Raw genomic sequence first — 22164 nt, 5'->3', positions numbered from 1 at the left:
TGGCAAGTTCTCTATAAAACCAATGCTGGTTATTCTCTAAGTATTAAAACAGCTTTTCTGAGAAAAGCTGAATCTTTCATTCAAGGTAGTAATATTCTAGTAGTTCTTTACTCTACCTAACCGGTGGCAGAAACTGAATTCACAAAATCTGCATAAATAATTCAACTGTCTGTACTGCTCTAATATATTTAAACCAAATAAAATAAAATGAGCAGAATAAAAATGATGGTGCTATTTTAAGTTTGTCACCTCCTGATTTCCCTCATTTTTCTTTCTTATCCAAAAGTCAGAGACAAGAGACTATATAACCAGAGAGGAGGAATGGAAGGACAGCACATATGTGGGGACACCTACATTTATCCCCGCTCTATGACCCTACTACCCCTACCCTTGACAGAGTTTTCAACAGAGGGCAATTTTCTCCCCAAAGGACATTTGACACTATCTGGAGACATTTCTGGTTGGCACAGAGAAGCGGCAGAGGTGCAATTACCATTAATAGATAGTGGGTAAAGACCAGGGATACTGCTAAAGATACTACAATTCCCACGACAGTCTACCACTATATAGCATATTATTCAACCCAAAATGTCAATAGCACCAAGGATGAGAAACCTGACCCCAACGCTCAATAAAGACCTACCTCTCAATAAATGTTTGTTGGAATGAACTGAAAAGGAAAGACCATAAACTGGAAAAAAGAGAAGCCTACAAGAATGAAACAGAAGACAGAGGCCTAAATTAAACATTACTAGCATCTATCAAGCCTTTACTGAGACTTCCTGGAGGTCCAGTGGTTAAGACTCTGCACTTCCAACACAAGCGATGTGAATTCGATCCCTGGTGGGGGAACCAAGATCCGACATTACACGTGGCATGGCAAAAAAAAAAAAGGCTTTATTGTGTGTTTCACAATCAGTCATACAGAAATGAACAATAGAGCCCAGCCCATAAGAAGCTCATCGTCAGGTAAAGGAAAGAGTTTTATAATTTGTCTGTTATCTGATTTGACAATATCCGATAAATGCTTTAATGAAGGAAACGGCATACAAGGGAGTCACTCAACTTTTCCTAGGAATGATTCACATCTTAGAAGACATCTTAGCTCAGTTCTGAAGGATGAGTAGGAAGCATCTTACTTCACAGCTTACAATGCCTCTTTGCAGACAAAAAGCCATTCAACAAAAACTGTGGAATACCAATTATGTTCCGCACATTCTGTTATGTTTTAGGGACACAAATTACAACTTTCCACTTCTCCCCTGGCACTGCCGGTGCCCAGCAGCCCACCTCCCCAACTCAAATCCCAACCATTCTTTCACTGAGCAATTGTCACCAACCTAGCACAGTAGTCAGGAAGGCCACTATCCACGGATTCAGTAGAACTTCCAGTTGCCTGTCGACAAGACTGTATCTAATCTTGCCTAGATCACAAAATCAGGATGGCGATGCTGGCAGAGTAACTAGCAGTGAACTGACTATGTGTCCAGATCTGCCAACTGTTGGATGTGTGCTGGTATCTTGGAAAGCTATTTTACTTTATGAAAAAATCCTCTTCCACCCTACCCAATTCATGCCAGAACCAATATGGAGTTGCTCAGTCGTGTCCAACTCTTTGTGACTCCATGGACTATAGCCTACTAGGCTCCTCCGTCCATGGGATCTTCCAGGCAATAGTACTGGAGTGGGCTGCCATTTCCTTCTCCAGGGGATCTTCCTGACCCAGGGATCGAACCCAGGTCTCCCGCACTGTAGACAGACGCTTTACTGTCTGAGCCACCAGGGAAGTCCAATAGCAAATTAATCAACATATATTTACTGAACACCTTCCATGTGCTTACCTCAATGGTTCTCAACTCTGGTTGTTTACTTACACCAGAATTCTCAGGTATAATTTCCTTTTTGATGGTAAATTCTGATGCAACAAAAGTGTGATGCCTTGGCCTTTAGGCTTTACAGAATATACAAGAAGTGTAATACACAGTGCTTGTTTTGAAGAGCTTAACCACAGTCACAACAGAGTAACCTGCAATAATATGTTTGTTTACTAATTTGTAACCCTTTTGCAATATTATCAATCCTTACCAAAGGGAAGAAACTGAGGTAGTCTGGATAAGAACTGTTCCTATTCCCTAGTCCAATTAAACACTAACTACACTAATACACTGTTCCACTGATACACTGTTCCACACCCTTTCTATCTCCCAGACAGTGAAAGTGCCACTCTCAGGAACTATGGAGACACTCCAATTAGGAGAATGAACTGAGGCCCTCAAATCAGGTGACAGTTTGTCCTGAAGCCCAGAATCTCTCAAATTCATGATGTCGAAGGCCTTCTTTTAAATAGGAGAAATAATTCTTTAACCTCTAACAATACCAGTCCACCTCACTCCTAGTTGAAGTGTTCAAGAATAGTAAAGAGTAGACCGAATTTTTGTAAATGTGCTCCTAGAGGTCCTTGGCCGTTTAAAGAAATCACCCAAATTCATAAGGCTGGTAAACTTCAGTTTTTCACATGGTAAATAATTGAAATTTTTTAAAAAGTAAAAATATAAATCAAAACTATCTAAATCCAATATATTTTAGTAAACTCCTTGATGTACAAATTGAAGAAGCTTGAAAACTTAAAAACATAAAAATTTTTATCTAAATCTCATCCAGCAGCAATGACCTCATACTAAAGACCACCTTGAAACTTTAAATTCTGCAAACATGATTCTACAGATCCTCACCTGATTAGTCTTTCTCTGAATTATATGGGAAAAGATACAATTCTCTTAATTGCTATATAAAAATTGATGAGCACAAGACCTATAAATTACTTTTTTAAAAAAAGAGGGCAGGGATGTCTTTCAAACATCTAAGACAGAGACCAATAACAGTATTAAAAGGTAAAATTTTGTACTTGAGGAAAAATGCATATTAATGTATAGTAAAATAAGAAATATGAAAGAAAAAAGTGTCTTCTATGTAATACTGTTTTCAGGACCTATGACTTTAAAATTTGCTTGGTTGACAATATTTGTCCTTGTAATTGTTCATCATATAAACTATATCCATAAAATTCCACAATTCCTTATTTCCAAAATCCAAAAGGCTATAGAAAACATGTTTTCATTATTCATTTGGTGGCAAATCCTGACATGAAATGACTATAAATGAAATGACATGATGCTATTTATAACATTTATTTATCCCAGTTGGTGTGAACATTCTGACATTTTACTGCAGAAACAGAAGTATGTTTGATTACAAGGTGCTGCCCCACACATTTCAGGGATGTTACGTAACTTACAATATATGTACATTTCTTTTTCAAAATTCTAAATCCAGAAGCACAACTAATCCCAAGAACCTCCCCCCGCTCACGGTACTGCAGATAAACTATATATAATTAAGACTAATCTTTTACAAAAAATATAATTGATGTTATCTTTACATGTAATAGATAATAAATTTAATGTCTTAACTATTCACAACTATACAATCCTGTAAAATAAAGCATTATAAAGACTTAACAAATCTCAAAAAACACACCATTTTTTGCTTTCCAACTGATGGGGACATTTGCATCATCCAATATCTAGATCAAGTCCTCTCAGGCTGAAATATACTAATTTAAATCACTGATTTAAAAAAAAAAAAAATCCCAAAGACTACAATTGGTAATAATGTTGAGAAAAACAATCATTCACTGACAAATAACATATTCAGTTCTGACTTTTTAAAAATTATCTCAGAAGGTTTAAGATGTAAAATTCTTTCATTCTAGAATATAATCTCTGAACATAGAACATATTTCAAGTGACTTTTTCTGTGAAAGCAGAGTCTTAGACACGGGACAGCAACAGAAAAGTCCTTAAAAACATTTCAATGGGAAAAAGAGTTTCACAGTTCTTTCCTTGCTTCCTCCTTCAGTTGCTGCTTTTCTGGTTTTAGAATTTCAAACAAAGAAATACATATTGGCTCCAATGCTAAGAAACGCCCTCCTTCTCAGCAACTTCCTCTTCCAATTTTCTTCCCTACTGTTGACATATGAGAACAATGCACACTGCCGTCCTACCATTTTGATTAACCAAAAGCTCTGAGACTTGGAAAAATTAAGAGTTGCAATTTAGTTGTAGTACCCACTCTAGGTCCACAATCTTCACTAATCTAGAAGTCAAATAACAGGAAGCAAAACAAAGGAGTATTTCACTTCAAGAGGCGGGCTATTGAAACTTTCACCCCAAGAATCCAAAGAAATTTGCACTAACGAATGGGAAATTTCTTCCATCCCAAGAAAGCTTGGCCTTCTTAGGGAGGAGAAAAAGTTACTAGGCTGGCACCATTCCAAACCAAGAGTCAAGTCTATGCACCAACAGTTAGTGAACTTCTACTGGCCATGCAATCAGGATTCAAACTGAGTTCTCTGAGATTCTGACACACTTCCGAGTGACTTTTACAATTCGGTAACGGTCCTTTCCAACTCACAGAATGAACAAAGGGGATGTACTTATGATTAACCATCCAGGGATTAAGACCCAGCCTGTCTCCTTGTCAGAAGTCCAATTCAAGTGTCTGGGACCCAACCCCTCCCCCATCTATGACAAAACAAACTTCCTTTAAGTAGACAGTCAATTGCCCCTTGACCAGTGATTCTCAAAGGAAACACCCTAATGTTGGTAAGCTCTGAACCTTACTGTGTGACCTTGGGCAAGTTACTCAAGTCCTCTGAAACTTATTTACCTGTAAATTCTCAAGCGTGGCTGTAAAAATTAAACAAGAACCTGTTTGACACACAGTAGGGGCACCATAAATGTTTCTTCTAACCCACCAAAAAAAAAACCCAAGTTCTTTGGGGCCTAAATTTCAATCACAGCCCCAAGAGGCTCCAAGGATCCCTCCCTCTTCTCCGATTCTATGAAGAACTGTACAAAACTTCCCCATCTCAGAGATTCTGCGGTCCTGGAAGACCAAGACAACCAGACCCCACCCCATTCAGAGTCTTCCTCGATGGGCCCCTTTAGCCAACTTTCCTTATTACTCTGCAGACCATCCTGGACACACACCTACACTCACGTACACTACACATTCCTCTCGGCCACTCTGGCCAGAAGTCTCAAAGAGCGCTTTAATGCCTTCATGGCCGAGATGGAAACTGAGGCTCCGCCGAGAGAAGAACTTGCCCAAGATCTCTGACCACGTCTGCCCGCAAAGCCTTCGTTTTACAAATGGATAAAACGAGGCCCAGAAAGGGAAGTGACTTGCCCAAGGTCACACAGCGAGTTGGAAGCACAGATAAATCAGGTTGGGGTACTTTCGCTGCCTCGCGGGCCCTTCCAAGCCTCCGAGGGGGTGGCCGGGACATCTCCTCTCTGGGGAGGGGAGTGTACTGTAAGACATCACCCCGTGCTGACCGCTCACCGGCTCTCGATCGGTCTGCGGCTGGAGGCGCGGCACCCACTCCCCCGGAACCCTGAGCGACTCGGGAGGGGCGGCCCGACCGGGCCCGGCGCCTCAAGGCTGGGCCCGCCCGCGGGGACTTGTTGCTCACCTGGTCTCGCGCGGTCGCCCTTAGCGTCAGAAGGGCTGGCCGGCCGCCCTTCTCCTCACAGGGTCTGGTCTCTCCGGCCGCCTCTCGGGCTGCCACACAGCCGGACCCCCCCCCTCCCCCGCTCAGCGCGATACGCCCCCAGCCGCGCTCGCCCGGCCCGCGTCCGCCATTACGCGATTCCCCGCCCGGGGACGCAGCCACACCCCGCCAACCGCCCTGATTGGCTCTCTGCCCCACCCGCCTGGGACTTCCGGGCTTTCCATTGGCCTGAGTGGAATGTCAGTTAAAAGCTACGCAAACGACGTACTCAGGGGTACTGTCCCGGGAGCTCCACCCGAGCTACTTCCGCAATCGGAGTAAACAGCAAGGGGCAAACCAAGTGAAGTGGGGGTGGCTTTGAAACTAACCAACCCCTATATTCAAAGTAGGAAAATCCCACTTAAAAACTCGTACAAAGTGTATCCGGAGGTGAATTCTTCTTATTAGAGTTCAAATAACCAGGATCTTTGACAGGATGAATGGGTCAAACCTATAAAGTTTCTGTGGACACCCCTAAAGTTACTGATAGTTTTGTTCCTTCCCGACCGGTCTCGGGCCGGCAGAAAGTAGGGCGGGGAGAGTGAGTCACAGGCTCCCGCCTGCCGCTAAGGGTCCTTCTGGGGTGACGCCCGGGGTCCTGGGATTGGGTGCTGGGTGTGAAAGGCCAGGGTCAGGTGAGTTGGATCCTGGTTCAGCCGCCACCGAACTCTGCGACCTCAGGCAACTCTCTCAACTTATCTGGGTCTCAGTCTGTCCTGCAAAGTAGGAGCCGTCACGTCTGCCTCTTGTCCTGTAGTGTTTAAGGATTCATGCTTGAGTGGGTATATGCACGTCTTGCCGATCATAAAAGGTTGCAGGCCGGATTCACATTGTACCTCAGTTAGTTCTCTAGAGCAAATCTTAAAGGCAGATATTGTCCTTATTTTGCAAAAGAGAAAACTAAAAACGCCATGACTTAACCCTGAGTCGCCCAGGGAATTTGAAATGACCCTGGGACTCAAACCTGTATATTTTGGCTTCCATTTCTGTATTTCTCCTTTCCAGGTCTGGTGTCCCCTGAGAAAGACCTCTCCTCCAACTTGTTAGCATTCCAGGGAGATTCTTGAGGGTGCCCTCAGGCCAATCCCCCATCTCTCTGGTAACCATAGACTTAGGTGACCACTCCCTAGCTCCGAGGTTCCTGGGAAAAATAAGCCACTCCCCAGCTCCGAGGTTCCTGGGAAAAAGAAGCCAAGGGATGTACCCGAACTGTTTCTGGGGGCCTAGGAACCAGGAGGTGGGTAAGGGATGACAGGTGGGTCAAAAACCCAGGTAGAATCCTGAGTAAGGACGCAGAAGCTCCAAGAGGGGCAGTCTCCATTCCAGGACTTATGTCCAGGTCTCTCTGCTCTCGGAACAGGGCTCTTTTCACCGCAGGATTGTTTTTCTCGGAAGGACTGCCTTGGCTATAATTCCTAGTCCTTTTCCCTCTCTGGAAAAGAAGGGAGCCAAAAAGGGAGTGTGAGGAGGGAGCAGCCTAAGACGTCAGAAGGACAGAAACCACCAAGTGGGTGGTGCCCATAAGGCCCCAGTGCCCGCTGAGTCAGTGACCTCCAGGCTCAAATTGGGCCATGTGGTCTGACGGCAGATGACTATTTAAATCCTGACTGTGGCCACTGGGCGCTGGGAGGCAGCAGGTGCTATGCAGAGGTCAGTGACTTTAGGGCAGACTAACCTAAGATTGAATCCAAGCTCCACTACTTTGTAACTTAACTCTCAGCCTCACCCAGGTCTTCTCTAAAATGGGGACAACATAGCAGTTCTGAGGATTCAGTAAGTTAATTGTGGAATTAATGAGTCATGTGTGTAAAGTGCCTGATAGCTATTTATTCATTCATGGATTCATCCATTCAGTAAAAAAATTATTACACACCAACCATGTGTAAGGCAGCCTGCCAGCAGTGTAGCTACAGTGGTAAGCAAAACAGACTCATACCTTCATGGGGCTTACAGTTTGATGAGGAAGCAAGTTGTTAAATGATCAGACAAATCAAAAGCTATGATAAGGAATAAGGAGGCAAAGTACAATGTGTTTATGAGAATGAATGTCAGGAACTGAGATGGGGTCTCAGGAAGCTTCCTGAAGAGATGAGTTGATGAATGGGGATTAACTAAGCTGCAGATGGTTGGAAGAAGTATTGGAGGCCAAGAGAAAGCATGCTAAAAGCATCCAGGCCCAGGCCCATGGGGGTGAATTGCAGCATTGGGGAGAGAACTTGCTGTGGGCCTAAACAAATAAGGTGTTACAGGGTAAGGAACTGGCGTGAAAGTGAGGCCATTCTCCAAGAGTCTCTGTTCTTTTCTGGTAGTGCCTGAGTGTTGACATCAACCTCCCTGGGCTTGAATCTTGGCTCTGCCATCTCTCCTTGAACCATGTGACCTGAAGCAGTCACCACACCTCTCTGTACCTCAGCTCCTCTTCCAGTCAGTGGGGATAGTGGTAGAATAAGGTGAGGGAGTGAGGATTCAGTGTGGAAATGTGTATAAGACACTCTGGCACATAGAAGGCACTTCACAAATGTTTAGCCTTCACAGCATGGAGGGAGGTGAGCCTAAGGCAGCATATCCAGTAGATGAATAATGCTAATGCTAATTAGCAATTAGTGTTAACTGATTAATACTGATATTGGGAGAGAGCTGATGCAAGCTCCTGGGCACCACGCAAGTTGTCATCCGACTTTAATTGTCATAAAAGACTTTGGAGCCAGGCAAGCCTGGGTTCAAGTCACATCTGTACCATTTCCTGCCAGTGTGACCTTGGGCAGGTGACTTCACCTCTCTGAACCTCAGTTTCCTTATCTGTAAAATGGGGGTGATAATTGCTCCTGATTCTCAGAGATGTGAAGATTATCACATCTTTATCTCAAATGCAGGGACTTCCCTGCTGGTCCAGTGGTTAAGAATTCACCTGCCATTTCAGAGGACATGGGTTCAATCCCTGGTCAGGGAACCAAGAGGCCACATGCTGCAGGGCAACTGGGGTACAACTACAGAGCCCCGTGCTCTGGCACTTGCACATCACAACGATAGATCCTGCATGCTGCAACTAAGACCTGATGCACCGTAAATATTAAAAATGTGAAGTAATTAGCACAGTGATTGGCACATAGCTGCAGCTGTTGAATGTTCGCCTTAATTATTATTATTGATGTTGGCAGTTACTGTCTGTACTAGGTAAGATTCTGGTGCTTTGTTTGAAGGTTGTCTGGCAACAGGAGACTTCGTTTCTCCTTTCAGGCAATGGAGATAGGTTACTTTCAGAAGGGGAGGTGCTGTGCATCTTAATACTAATAACTAATCTTGAGACTTACCTGACAGTCAAGGTTAGCACTCCACACTTTTATTGCCAAGAGCATGGGTTCGATCCCTGGTTGGGGACCTAAGGTCCACAAGCCACATGGTGCTGCCAAAAAAAAAACCATAACTGTTACTAATAATAAGCACTAACATTGAGCATTTGCGATGTGCCAGCCATGGGGTAAGTGCTTTATTCATACATTCTTACAGCAGGCTTATAATTTAGGTCCTGTTGTTATTTTCCAAATGAGATAAAGGAAGCACAGAGAGGTCAAGTGACTTACCCAAGGCCAAACAGTCAAGAAACAATATGACTGTATTGGTGTTTTGGGGGAGGGAGGTGGGAGGGGGGTTCAGGATAAGGGGGCACAGGTACACCCATGGCCGATTCATGTCAGTGTATGGCAAAAACCACTACAGTATTGTAAAGTAATTAGCCTCCAATTAAATAAATTAATTTAAAAAAAGAAACAATATGACTGCAATTTAAACCCAGCCTTGGAACTTGAGAGGGCTTGGTGCTTTTGAGAGGCAAGCCCTCTCTCTAGTACCCAAGGAGTTCTCACCTGGAACGATGAAATAATCATTGCTGCTAAGTCCCAGGTTCTGAAGACCAAACGCTGTTCCTTTCCCACCAGTTCTAGAAAATAACCCTTGCCTGTTCCCTGTCCTCGACGGCTGATAAGATCAGGGAACATAACTTCTCCCTCTACAAGGGGAAGCAGGAAAGACACATCAAGTCACCAGAACTGGTTTGAGTCCCAACTGTGCCACTTAATGGTTCTGTCCTAGCCAAGTCACACCCCGTCTTTGAGCCTCAGTTTCCTTGTCTATAAAATAGGGATGATAATAGCTCTGCCTCCTAGGGCTGTTGTGAGGAGCAGAAAAAACAAGTCCTGCATGAACTATAAAGTACTCTTCAGCACAAGGCTTCCTCTCCTTGTTGCTATGGGGATGGCGAGCACTCCAGAAAAGCAGTCACAGCCAGTATAGCGCATACCAGGCAGATTGCCATCTCTGGAAACAGTCCTGGATTCGAGTCCCAGATCTGCCTCTTACTCCTGTGTGACCTTGGAGCAGTCAGCCTCAGTCTTCTCATCTATAAAATGGAGTGAATCGTACTGACCTTGTAGGGCTGGAGGGAGCACAAGCACGGTGAAAGAAGGCACCAAACGCCATGAACCCATGCCTGTTACAGAACTGCCAGAGCACAGGGATTCAGGGCAGAGGGACCACAGAGAATCACCCTGACCCCTTCACACAACCCCTGCCTGAAGGCAAGAGGGTGGAGAGGACTGTGCTCAGAGGCAGAATGGTCTCCAAGCCACTGCCCTGCCTCTGGCATCCTTAGCTCAGGCTGGGTCCACTGCATCTCTCTCTCTCCCTCTCCCTCCATCTCGTCAAACAAGTTCCTCTCCACTGAGCAATCCCAGGGGGCCCCCGAACCTCGGTTCCAGCCAAGCTTGCAGGCTTTCCCCGCCTCCACATCCTGAATCCACAGCCTTTGCATTTGCCATTCCTTCCACCTGGAATGCTCTCTCCTCCCCGGAGCGACTTTGATGGGGGAAGGTGGGGGGAGGGGGGGCGGTGCTGGAGGGGAAGGATCTGGAATGATGCTCCCCCACCACCTCACCCCCCTTGCCTGCAACCCCCACGGCAAGCCTGACCTCCCCCCCTCCCAGCATGGGGGATGAGACAGCGCTGGGAGGGGGGGAGGAGGGGGAGGACTCAAGTGAAGGGCCCTCTGTGGGGTTTTTCACCTGCTCAGAAGAGGCAGACGGAAATGAAAGCTCTAGAAAAATGCCTGCCGCTCTGCTCCTGAGGCCCCAGCTCGGCGAAGCCTCCCCCTGCCTTCCCACTGTGCCATCTTCTCTCCCTCCCCCCTCCTCCTGCAGGCAGGTGCCACATAGTCAAGGAACACGGGTGGGCGGGCAGGCCAGAAAGCCTTGAGTTCAAATCCCATTCCTGCCGCTTACCCAGGGAGTGGCCTCCACAAGCTGTTTGGCCTGCTTACACCTCATTTCTTGCTTAAAGGAGACAACAATCCCTTCTCAGGCCGCTGTGAGGACTAAACAGGGAAGCCAGATGAAAGTGCCCAGCACAACCAAAGCGCTCAGCAATGGAGTTGGTAACAGTGATGGCAACATACCCAGTGCCCACGTGTGCCTGGCACAGCTCTCAGCACCTGGCAAATATTAGTCTACTTGATTCCTGGTGAGGTGGATCCCATTACTGTGAGGGATTACTGACTGCAACGTCCACCCTGGCCAGGCACCATAGTAACCATTTGCATGAGCTGTCTTATGACAGGAGGTCCTGGTAAGGAACACGGACCTAATAAGCCACCACAAACCGGAAGAGTTCAGGAAAGGTCAAAGGGAAACACCACATGTCCGACCACCTCCCAGAATCCTCTCTGGCATCCATTTGGCTGGACAAGGCATGCACCACCAGGAAGGACTCTGAGTCAGAATGATTGCCTAAAGACAACCCGGAAACTAATCCCATCACCATAAAACCCAAGACTGAGAGCCACATGGCAGAGCAGTTGCCCTGTCTTCCCTTACCCTACTGCCCTCAGCCCGGGCGCCCTTTCCCAATAAAATCTCTTGCTTTGTCAGCATATGTGTCTCCTTGGACAAGTCATTTCTGAGAGTTAGACAAGAGCCCAGTTTTGGGCCCTGGAAGGGGTCCCGCATTACCATCCCTCATTTTACAGATGAGGACACTGAGGCACAGAGAGGTTCTATAATCTGCACAAGGCCACACAGCCCACAAGAGGCAGAGCTTAGCTCTGTTCTTACCCTTTGCACCCTGGTGCTCTCAGTGGTGGTTGTTTTATTTGCTGTTATCTGTACTGACTCTATGCCCTCAGTAAGTGCATATTATTCTTTTTTTTCCCTCCCACATTCAAAATCCTGCCTGAATTTTCTCTCCTTTGTAGCGTCTTCTAGTCTATTCATATAGTGAGCCTCTACTGCTGACGGCTCTTGCCAGACCTGTGCAGGGCACTGTCAATCCAGGGATCCATCCACCCAGTCTCTGCCCTCAAGTGACTCCCAATCTAGTGAGGGAGAAAAACACATACATAAAAGCTACACATACATAGGACTTCCCAGGTAGTCCAGTGGCTAAGACTCTGAGCTCCCAGTTCTGAGCTCCAGTTCTATCCCTGATCAGGGAACTGGATCCCACAGACCACAACTAAAGATCCCACATGCTGCAACTGAAAGAGGCCAAGTGTCACAACTAAGACCTGGTGAAGCCAAATAAATATGTAAATAAATATTTTTTAAAAAATAAAACTCTCTAACAGCAAAAGGAAAAGTACAAGAATTAAAAAAAAAAAAAACCACATACATTATTTGAAAGAAAGAGAGGAACACCGATTGCAGCAGGAGCTGGGAGCCCACAGAAGCATAGAACTTAACTGGAGGATTGGGGCAGGCTTACCAAAAGAGGGATCATTTGAGTAGGGTCTTGAAAGGCAGATAGGAGTTCCTCAAACAAAGTTATAATATAGAGACATAGAATATGATGTACAGTGCAAACCCTGCAAAGGAGACTAAATCTATAAAGGCTAGATACTACCATGCTGGATGAGATGGCTGGATGGCATCATGGACTCGATGGACATGAGTCTGAGTGAACTCTGGGAGATGGTGATGGACAGGGAGGCCTGGCATCCTGCGATTCATGGGGTCGCAAAGAGTCGGACACGACTGAGCGACTGAACTGAACTGAACTGAACTAACATGCTGGGGTAAGTTCTATGCTAGGTCTTCTGGGCACTGCAGATAAAGAGGTGAAAGAAATGCCCCCAGGGAGTTTACAGACTTGGAATCAGGGAATAGAAAGCAATAAGTAAAGCAAAAACAGCAGTATTAAAGAAGAATCCAGAGAGGCTTTGGGACTACCAAAAAAGAGAGACCTAAACCTGTCAAGGGGTCAGTGAAGGCCTCCTGGAGGAGTAGTTGATGCCTGTGCTAAGTCACCTCAATGGTGTCCAACTCTTTGTGACCCTGTGGACTGTAGCCCATCGGGCTCACCTTTCCATGGGATTCTCCAAGCAGTACTGGAGTGGGTTGCCATGCCCTCCTCCAGGGGATCTTCCCAACCCAGGGATCAAACCTGCGTCTCTTATGTCTCCTGCGGTGGCAGGTGGGTTTTTCGTCACTAGCACTGCCTGGGAAGCCGGTTGATATCTAGGCTGAGATTTAAAGATCAGGGCCAAGGAACTGTCCCGGTGGTTCAGTGGCTGAGACTTGGCACTCCCAATGCAGGGAGCTCGGGTTTGATCCCTGGTCAGGGAATTTGATCCCAGAAGCCACAACTAAGAATTCACATGCCATAACTAAAATTCCGCATGCCGCAAAGAAGATGGAAGATCCTGTGTGCCACAACTAAGACCCAACACAACCAAATGAATAACTTTTTTATTTTTTTATTGAAGGATAATTGCTTTACAGAATTTTGTTGTTTTCTGTCAAACCTCAACCTGAATCAGCCATAGGTGTATATATATATATATATATATATATATATATATATCCCTTCCCTTTTGAACTTCCCTCCCATCTCCCTCCCCATCCCCCCTCTAGGTTGATACAGAGCCCCTGTTTGAATTTCTTAGCCACACAGCAAATTCCCCCTTGGCTATCTGTTTTACATATGGTAATGCAAGTTTCCAATAAATATTTTTTTAAATAAAAAAAGGAAAAATCAGAGCCAGATTATGTCAACCTACCACCACCCAGCCCATATGTAAATTCAACATAAAAAACGAAACTAACTGTAAGAGTAAGAACTCCAATAAACTTCAGATGTTTGCCATGAATACTATTTAAATGTTTTTTAAATTATCAAACATCAGGTTATTTTTAAAAATTGTTTTTGGTGTCCCTGCTTTGCTGGTGTCCTGAATACACGTTCCTCTGCTAGTTGGGTAATCCGACAAGGTAACTGGCCAGAGGGAGTCAGCCAGGTGAGAGCTGGGGAAGGGTGTGGCAGGCAGGGGGGAATTTCTTGTAAGTACAAAGGCCCAGAGGCAAGAGAAAGATGGCGTGTTGGGAGAAAAAGGAAATCCTTTGATGTGATCCGGCAAATGGAAAGAGGTGGGGGATGGAGAATTGGACTGGATTCTAAGGGTGCTGGGGAGGCACGGAAGGGTTTTAACTGGGATGTGATGTGATCAAATGTTCCTTTTGCAGGATCACCCTGAATATTGCTAGAGACCTTTTGATGGTTTGAAATAATCATTCATGCAAGAGACACCAAGTACCCAGGATGTTTCAAGCACTGACCCAGGTCCTGAGGCGGCAACAGATAATTAATTAAGGGTTCCGCAGACAGAGCAAGACCTGGCGGGGACATTGAGTGCCCCGCTACGGAGGAGTCTGAATGGATAGAGGCTTGGAGTGTGGAAGTGTATGGCTTTCACAAAAAGAAAGCCAAGCCCTGGTGCTGGATGACGAAGCAGTGAGATGGGAGATGGCGCTCAGGGAACTTGCAGGGGACTTGTAGTGGAGAGACTACAATGTCTAGGAGGGGAGAAAAAAGGAATGAAAGCGGGAGTAGAGGCAGCGGGTTGGGGTGAAAGCCCCTGCTCTGTGTAACCTCCCTAGAAAGTGGCCAAGTGGGCAGAGGGCAGAGGCCCTGGCCAACGCCATCAGCCCCCATGCTTCCTGAGCTCTGCTGAGCCCTCCTCCTGGCTCCAGAAGTCAGACGAAACCCTGAAGGAGAGCAGAGGAGGGGGTGGGCGGGAAACAAGCCGAGGCCTCTCACCCCAGCAGGGCCTTCCTTCCCAGCGGCTGGAGCCAACCCTGCTGAGGAGCCAGAGGTTACAGGGAAGGATTAAGGAGTTGGTTGCTTTTTTACCCAAATTGTGGCTGCATTTCTCTCTCTCTCTCTTTTTTTTTTTTAAAGAAAAATGTTCCTGTACACGCACCCGGAGGCTTTTGCAGGAGGCGGCTGTTGGAGAACCGGGAAAACAAGCCAAGAAACAAGAGAGAGGAAAAAGACCACGCCTCGCTTGGCAGATTCCTAATGGCCCAGGAGACCTGAGGCTTTACAGTGGGAGGCCGGTGGGGGCTGGCTCGGGTGGGAGGGAAGGGCAGGCCGAAGGACAGCCACTTGCTGGCCAGTGACCTTGGGCGGGCTGCTGCCTGCTTCCCTCTGGTGAGAATGGGGAGGAGGGGGCAGGGGCCGGGCTGGCCGGCTGAGGTCACAGGAAGGCCCCTTCCAGCCTGAAACGCGATCTCGGGATGTGGGGCCTGCCAACCTGCAGCGACCCTGGGCCAGCAGAGATGAAAGGCTGCCTGTCCCCGGCTTCCGGACCCCCGAGGCCCCAGTGCCTCCAACTTGAAGGGCAGCAAAGCGGCTGCAGCTGGCTGAACCCGGTTACTGGGCTCCCCCCACCACCACTACCACCACCGCCACCACCCTCCCCCACCACCTGATGTCCTTCAACCCTCCCTTCCCTGTTTTGCAGAGGACACTCGGAGCCCAGAGAGGGCTGGTGACCTGCCCGAGGTCACACAGCAAGTTGGAGGCCGAGCCAGGACTCACCACAAAGTCTTTGGATTCCGAAGCCAGGCCTCATTCCCTTTCCTGGAAACTTGGCTGCCTGGGGGGGCTTACCCTGGGGAGTTGGAGAGACCCAGGGTTAGGGAGGACAGTTGGGAGCTGTGTCTGTTTGAAGTCACAGCTTAATGTTGATTAAAGTGCCTTAAAAAAAAAAAAAGACGAAAGGAACGTTCCCAGCCCCTGCCATGAGCCTGGACTTGCTCTGCTGGCAGGGGAAGGAACGGTGGCCAGCTGCGGCCTCAGTTCCTGCTGCTCCCGCCCCAGCAGACAGAGGGACAAAGGCCTCTTCTCAGCCTGTCCCCTCCAGCCCCCTGGATCAGAGCAACAACCAGGAGGCTCTGTCACTGACCAGCTAAGTCCCTGTTTCTCTCTAGGTCTTAGTGCCCTTTCTGGAAAATGGGGGCAGAGTATCTGCCTGACCTACTTCTCAGCACCATTTTGAGGTTTCAAAGAGGGAGAGTTAACAGAAATACAAACCTCTCAGCACCTCCTTCTGCCTGAGGGTCGGCCACCTCTGAGACCCCTCTCCCTCACCCTTAAACCGGCCAGCCCCAGTGCTCAGCGGGGACCATGCCTCACTTTGGGGAGCCCTCTCTCACCTCCAGACTGTGCTGCTCCTTCAAGGTATTTATCCCTGTTGTAATTAAATAATTAATTGTGTAACTGGATCTGTCTCCCCACTAAAAGGTGAACTCTGTAATAATAATAATAGCTGACACAAAATGCTTACCCAGTGCCAGCGACTTTCCATGCATTAACCCATTTAATCCCTGTGCCAGGTACAGTTAGTTTTCCCATTTTACAGATGAGGAAACTGAGAAAAGGAAAGATAGAGTCATGTACCTGAAGTCACAAGCAAGCTGGAAGCTGAGCCAGGACTCAGTCCAAGAAGTAGCAGAACAAGGATTCAGATGCAGACCCCAGGCTACAATCAGTAAGCCACTGATTTGTTTGTTCAGTTTGTTCCTTGTCCATCCTAGCTCCAGAATATCTGGCATTCAGTAAGTGCTCCATATGTATCAGGTGACCAAGGACAAAAGCAAGCAATGAATGCATTTGGGTATTTGGAGAAGACTAAGTGGTGTTGGAGAAGACTCTTGAGAGTCCCTTGGACTGCAAGAAGATCAAACCAGTCAATCCTAAAGGAAAATCAGTCCTGGGTGTTCATTGAAAGGACTGATGCTCAAGCTGAAGCTCCAGTACTTTGGCCACCTGATGTGAAGAGCTGACTCGTTAGAAAAGACCCTGATGCTGGGAAAGATTGAAGGCGGGAGGAGAAGGGGACAACAGAGAACGAGATGGTTGGTTGGTATCACTGACTCAATGGACGAGCTTGAGCAAGGGTGGTTAAGGACAGGGGAGCCTGGCGTGCTACAGTCCATGGGGTCGCAAAGAGTCAGACAAGACTAAGCGACTGAACAACAACTGAGCACCATCCAGGGGTGAGTTTTGCAGGTGCCATGTGTGGAGCGAAGCCCTGATTAAGGGAGGCGGTACCCAATATATTGTTAAAGACCTGTTATTAAGCTTCTTTCTGGAACATAACAGGCCCCAAACCTGGGACATCATCTGTGATTCCTCCTTCCACTTCATCTGCCAGAGCCATTTAGCCCCCAGGTTCTGCTTGCCATCTCCCAGTGCACCCCATCTTCTCCATCCTTCAACCCCCATCTTTTCCTTGGATTTTTGTAGCAACTCTTACACAGGGTTCTCTGTCTCTAATTTCTTCTCCTTTGAGCTGGGGACTTCCCTAGCGGTCCAGTGGTTAGGAATCTACTTGCCAATACAGGTGACACAGGTTCTATCCTTGGTCCAGGAAGATCCCGCATGCCATGTGGTAACCAAGCCCATGCGCCACAGCTACTGAAGCCGTCACACCCTGGAGCCTGTGTTTCGCGACAAGAGATGGCACCTCAGTGAGAAGCCCATGAACCGCAATGAAGACCCAGTGTAGCCAAAAATAAATAAAAAGTTTAAAAGTGGTTAAAGTGAAGTTGCTCAGTTGTTTTGGACTCTTTGCAACCCCATGGACTGTAGCCTACCACGCTCCTCCATCCACGGGATTTTCCAGGCAAGAGTACTGGTGTGAGTTGCCATTTCTTTCTCCAGAGGATCTTCCCAACCCAGGGATCTAACCTGGGTCTCTGGCATTGTAGGCAGACGCTTCACCATCTGAGCCACCAGGGAAGTCACTTTAAAGTAGTAATAAATAAAACCAGAAAGCTAATTGTGTGTCCTGTCCCTCTTTACTCCCTCCCTCACTAATGAACCTTGCATGGCTCTCCGCTGCTCTCTGGATAAAGGCTGCACTTCTCACCAAGGCTTCTACCACCCAAACCTCTGCCTCCCCCCAGCAGTCTCCCCACCCCCCAGTCTCACCTCCTACCCTTCTCCACATGTCCTTTGCCCAAACCACTCTATGTAGGAGAAGTTAAGAGCGTGGAAGACCTAGGTTCAAGTCTGAATTTTGCCATTTACTAGATGTGGAAGTTTGTAAACAAATCAGTTCCCTTCTCTAAGCCTCAGTTACCACATCTGGGAAAATGGGCATAATTATAATACTTCTTCATAGATTCATCATAAGGATTAAATGAATACATAGGGTGCTGAGCACAGCACCCAACACTCCCAGTAGTTCCGGTAATTCTTACCCTCTGCTACAAAGACCATTTCCTACTGTCAGTCTTACAATTCTTTATGACCCAGCTCAAATGTCACCTCTTGGAGGAGATCTTGCTTGATATTCACACTCTGTTCCCCAAGTGAAATCAGCCTGACTTTCCAGGCTCACTTGCACTTTGCACCTCTGTAAAGCACTTGTAATATTGTTGCACCCTTTCCCCCATTACCCCAAGAGTTCCGGGAGAGCAGGAATAACACCTTCTTAACTCTAGCCCCTGCCTGGAGTGCAGCTCAAAAAGTGTAGGTAATATTGAATGGAGGCACTACTTTCAGCGCCTTTCTCTCTCTCTTTTTTTTTTTGGTTGTGCTGGGTCTTCGTTGCTTTCGTGTGGGCTTTCTCTATTTGCAGAGAGTGGGTGCTACTCTTCTTTGGGGTACGCAGGGTTCTCCTCGCACCCACTACTCTCTTGTTGCAGAGCACAGGCTCTAGGCATGTGGGGGTTTCAGTAGTTGCACCTCTAGGAGCATGGAGCATGTGTTTAGTTGCTCTGCAGCTCATAGAATCTGCCCAGGCCAGGATTCGAACTTGCGTCCCCTGCACTGGCAGGTGGATTCTTACACACTGCGCCACCAGGGAAGTCCCTCAGTGCCTTTCTTGAGCGCCTTGCAGGCAGGAGGCCTGAGTGATGCTGGGACCTGGCTGCCCAAGTCCCACTCCAGCTCTGGCACAGGTATGTTGGTATGTGGGTGGGAGTGGAAGTGGGCAGAAGAAACCCCTGACCTCTGCGCTCTTTCCTCCCGCCGGGCCTCTGCAGTCCTCTGAGGGAGGACGAGATGGGAGGAGGCACAGGTGCTGAGCAGGGGTGAGGTGGGGCTATAGCCAGAGCTGGGGCGTGAGTGGGAGCTGGCAGACTCCAGCTGCTCCAAGACCAGGGCTGGGCCCGGCAGGACAGAGCCTCACAGCCCAAGTCCCCGCCTGCCATGCCCCGCCTTATCCTGGCACCTGCATGAAGTGACTTTTCAGGTTGTAAAACTACATCTTGATCTGCAAGGAAGCAGAATCTAAGCCTGGCCTTGTCTAGTTGCTGAGCAGGGAAGAAGGGGAGTGTTCCCTTTTATTCTCTTTTTGTGTAGGCAACCCCTTGCAATCCCAGACACATCAAAGGAGGTAGCATTCTTTGCAAACCCAGGTTAAGGTCAAGTTATCCCCCAACTGTTGCTTCAGTTGCTTCTCCTGCCACTCCCCCTATTCAGAACCCTCCTCTCAGGGCCTAGCACCCTCAGGATAAAGTCCCAACTCCAAACCCAAGCCATAAAGTCCTGGGTAGTCTGGCTTCCGCCTCCTCTTGCACTTTTGCTCACTGCCTCCATGTCTTCTGGCCTTTCCAGCATACCTTGCCCCTTCCTTCCTCTGGGCCTTCACACATACTGTTTTCTCTGTCTTGAATGCTTTTCCCCATCCCCTGATAATTCTGTTTTATGTTGAGTGCTTTTGATGCCTAAGAAATCTTTGCCTATCCCAAGATCCTGAAGGTACGCCCATTTATTTTCTTCTAGGAGTTTATAGCGGAGAAGGCAATGGCACCGCACTCCAGTACTCTTGCCTGGAAAATCCCATGGACGGAGGAGCCTGGTGGGCTGCAGTCCATGGGGTCGCTAAGAGTCAGACACGACTGAGCCACTTCACTTTCACTTTTCACTTTCTAGCATTGGAGAAGGAAATGGCAACCCCCTCCAGTGTTCTTGCCTGGAGAATCCCAGGGACGGGGGCGCCTGGTGGGCTGCCATCTATGGGGTCGCACAGAGTCGGACATGATTGAAGCAACTTAGCAGCAGCAGCAGCAGGAGTTTATAGTGTTAGCTTTCACATTTAGGTCCCTGATTCATCGTGGTGTGTTGTCAGGTAGGGGCTGAGACTCATTCCTGCTCTAATTCCTACTCATTTTTTTTTTAGTCTTTTGGCTGCACTGGATCTTTATTGTGGTACGCGGGGTCTTTCGTTGCGGCATGCAGGCTTTCTCTAGCTGTGCTACAGGGCTTCTCCCTGCAACGTCTGGGCTTTTCTTGTTGTGGGGTGTGGACTTAATTACCCCATGGCATGCGGGATCTTAGTTCCCTGACCAGAGATTGAACCCATGTACCCTGCACTGGAAGGCAAATTCTTAACCGCTGGAACACCAGGGAAGTTTCTCCTGCTCATTTTTGACAGTTCAGCTTATCCCTCACCTCCTCTGAGAAGACTTCTTTGACTGCTCCAAGACTAGATCAGTTCCTCCCACTCCATAACCCAGAGCACTCTCTATTTTATTGTAGCACTTGTCACAATCGTAATTAAACAATTATTTGTGTAATTAGTTGTTTAACATCTCATCTCCTCTTGCATACTGTAGCTCTCTGAACTCAGTGCCTGTGAAGGTCTTCTTTAAAAACTTTGTATTGAAATAGACATTCCGAAAACCGCGCATATCGAAATATGCAGCTTGATAAATTTTCACAAACGGAACACACCATGTAACCGGTACCCAGACCACCATGATGCTAAACATTTTCTGTACCCAGGAGTCCCCGCATGTCTCATCCAGCTATGGCTTTCTTTTTCACCCTTATATTCTTAGTACTCAGCACAGAGCTTGGCATTATTAACCTCTCAAAATTTTTGAATGAATGAATTAGTTGGTGATGGTTAATTCTCCTGCGAAGAATTAGACATGGAACCCGATCTCAGCTCTAGCTCCAGTTCATTGTGACCTTGAGGAGGTCCTTCTGCTTTCTGGGTCTCAGTTTGCTTGTTTATAAAATGGGTGGGTTGAGGGGATGGAAGGAGGTTGGATAATAATCCCTTTGGGACTTTTCCAGATACAGCATTTGAGGCAGAATAAACCCCTCAGGTTCTGACAATATATTGTCAGGGACGATTGATTTTGGTCTCATGCCTGAAAATGAGGGCCTGGAAGGATTAGACACTTGATCCAGATGGAGCATCAGGAGCCTGGGCCTAAGATTCAGAAGAGCTAGGTCTGAGTCCCAGCCTGGCCTCCGGGTGACCCAGGGCAATTCCTTCCCGTCCCTGGGTCTCCTTGCTTTCTTCACTTAAAATGAAGAGCCGGTTGGTCTCCAAAGCTTGACAAATGGTGATGCTGGCTCCAGGCCTCTGAGCACCAAGTTTCAGGTCCTGGGGCACAGGAAACCGGCTCCGGGCCCCTCCGTTGCCAGGCACCACGGCGGGAGCGGAACGCACACAATATGCTAACCACCCTAGCGAAGGGAGCGCGCGGTCCAGCCGGGGGACCCCGAGTTCAGCCAGCAACCAAATGGGAAACGGGCTGATGGTCCAGGCGATTCTCTCTACGTGTGGGGCTGGAGGGGAGGAGTTGGAGTGTTCCCAGTAGGGGCAGGAGACCTGGGAGTGGCGGTACGGGAAGACAGAGATGGCTTCTTTGGGGAGAAGCCTTTGGAAATTGGCAGGGCAGCCCAGGGTGCTTCCCAGAGATGGGAGGAGGCAGGAAGGAGGAAATTGGGTCCAGGTGACCACAGAGCAGCAGCTTGGCCAGGGAGTGGGCGAGGCGGGAGCTTGGGCAGCCGCCCCACAGCTGAGTCCTGAAGGGGAAGGCGGGGGCGGGGCTGGGGGGCTGTTGCCTCTGCCTCAGCCCTGGGAAAGCGCCATCTTCTCAGGCCTCAGGCTGCAAAGGAGGACATGGCTGTGAGCTCAGGCTAGAGGGGTGTCTTTTGGAGCCGTCCCCCAGAGCCCTGCCCAGCTATCCTGGAGCTGCATAAAAAGCAGAGTCCAGCTCCTTCCACAGGGCCCTCCCTTCAGCTTGGATCTCATTTCTGCCTCTTCCTGGCTTTACAACCAGGGGGCACTCAGAGCATCTTCCCCGAAGCCCGTTCCTCAGACAGATGACTGAGGCAGGGTGATCGGGAGCCAAGTTAAGGCACTGAGTTCTCCCTCTGCAAATGGCAATAGGCAGCAGAGCCTAGAGTTGAGAGCTTGATTGCCAGGGTTCAGCTCCCAGCTCTGCCGCTTGTGGGCTGTGCGACCTGAGGCA

General features: G+C 48.0%; 1 protein-coding gene across 1 annotated transcript in view; it reads right to left on the bottom strand.

The window, feature by feature from the left end:
• Positions 1 to 5639, bottom strand: part of WASF2 (WASP family member 2) — a 70436-nt gene extending 64797 nt beyond the window's left edge. The window contains exon 1 of the mRNA XM_068967250.1: positions 5537 to 5639. The gene's annotated coding sequence lies outside the window, so the exon portion shown is untranslated. The remainder of the gene's footprint in view (positions 1 to 5536) is intronic.
• Positions 5640 to 22164: the final 16525 nt, after the last annotated feature.

This window comes from Capricornis sumatraensis, chromosome 3, assembly GCF_032405125.1.
Source record: "Capricornis sumatraensis isolate serow.1 chromosome 3, serow.2, whole genome shotgun sequence".
NCBI classification, from domain to species: Eukaryota; Metazoa; Chordata; class Mammalia; order Artiodactyla; family Bovidae; genus Capricornis; species Capricornis sumatraensis.
The sequence above is the reverse complement of the archived record's forward strand: the minus strand, read 5'-3'. Positions and strand labels throughout refer to the sequence as shown.